Source organism: Nuphar pumila, chromosome 13, assembly GCF_984573655.1.
Source record: "Nuphar pumila chromosome 13, dmNupPumi1.hap1.1, whole genome shotgun sequence".
In the NCBI taxonomy this organism is placed as follows: domain Eukaryota; kingdom Viridiplantae; phylum Streptophyta; class Magnoliopsida; order Nymphaeales; family Nymphaeaceae; genus Nuphar; species Nuphar pumila.
The window spans coordinates 14,111,761-14,113,675 of NC_143261.1; positions in this window are offsets into that span (position 1 = coordinate 14,111,761).

Below are 1,915 nucleotides of genomic sequence, written 5' to 3' on the forward strand. Positions count from 1 at the left end.
TGAGAAATCCTTTGTGGGTGCCCAAGAATTTCAAATTTTGTTGGTTTACTGAACCACCAACTACAGAATCAGAGCGCGTTCAGTTCCCTACCTGATGATGGTGCTCTCCTCTTACTGGTTTTTGGCTACTGGGACCATTAAGCTATATGTGCAAGCCAATTAATGCCTGCTGTGCGTGAATTGAAAGTACTTTGAATCTCACTGCTGCAATGCAATCAATGCGGAGTAGTGCTGCATATGAAGAAAGAAACCGACCACCTAACTGCATTTCCTTCGTGGCGTTGGGGTCAAGAAGTGGCCACTGGTCATGTTCCACAGTCCAAACGAGGAAAGATACGAGCATGTGATGGAGGGAGAAAGGGTACCCATCACACTGTACAGGAAAATCAGACCTTCACAAGCTTGTCGCTTTGAAATCAAGTCCTCCATTGGTCTGCCATGCCATGTGTTGAGCAATGACGCATTTCTTCGTAAATGTACGTACACTAAAATGTATTGCTTCTAGGGACTGTTTTTTTCAGAAGGATCATGTCACTTCCTTGACCTGTAAACACATTCACAAGCGAACAAAACCATGTTGCATGTTGGGAACATATTAGGTAGGGTTTGTGGCAAACAGCTGAGCTAAGAAATCCTTGCCCTTTAATTAGAAAAAAATATTTGGTTTCTCGAACTATTATTACGTGTTGTTGGGAGTTGGGAAGTATGTAAGAACTAACAAATATAGCACCCAGGTGGTATCCCATGTGGTAAGCGGGGTCCTGTGTCAAGCTGAAGGCCCAGGATCGAATCCCTCTGCCACATGGGGCGGCTGTTGTTTTGGTAGCCCCAACTTGTCTTAAAAAAAAAATAAAAACTAACAAATATGGGCGATAATTTAAAATGATCATGAATTTATGGTATTTTCAAATGCTGATACATGTTTTACGTTTTTTTATTTTATCGTGAGAGAGTTTTTCTCGAGATCGAGACTTTTTTTGTGGTTAGGCTAATTAAGAAACCCCACAATGGATTACACACATTGTCAGGCCTTCCATTGTGAAATCCTCTCTGCTCATTGGGGGAGTATATCAGCGTTTCAGCAACAAATGTCTCATGGGTTTCGAACTCGCGACTTCCTTTTGGTGACGCTCATAAGTCATCCTTTCAACTCGAGAATGAGATTTCTAACACATATTGACACGTTGGGAGTGATTCTTTTATTGTTGTACATGCAATGTTTGGACACTTCTGGTCTAGAATTTTCAAATAGGATAAACCGAGACATCATCATCGTTAATCTGCCTGGTAATCCAAGGTTGAATGAAATAGATGAATGGTTACGTCGCACCGTTATAATTAGAAGGTCTTGCGTTTTAATTTCACGCGTTGCCTATAAAAGAATAATGATTTATGAATGAAATTATCGTTTCCAACAGGCAACAGATGCATCTAAATCTGGAAAACTCTCGTCTGAACGCGCGTTGGTATCACATTTAGTAATCTTTTATTTCGAACAATGTTTTGGTGGGTGTAGCACCGACACCTGTCAGATTTGCACAAGGACCGGAAATTGGAGTGAAGCCGGTATGATGATCCGTCAATCAAGGCGGTGCAGAAAGCTTTTTCCCCATGACGGTCCCGCGAAAAGATCAGGTGTAATATGATTGCACAAATATTTGTACCTTAAGCACCTGATCGCCCTCCATCTTGGGATAGGCCTGTCAGTTGTGGGACCAAGGCCTGATTGAGGGCGATAAAGTGCTTAATGCACAAATTTTATGCCATGTGATTGCACCCGATGCGGACTCTACCGCTCCCCAGTAATCAAGTATGTCTCGTTACTTTTAATTTTATACCTTGAATTTTCTGACATTGAAAACCATCTTTTTGTTTGGATGTGATCCTAAGGATGTTTTCTTCATGTAAATATAAA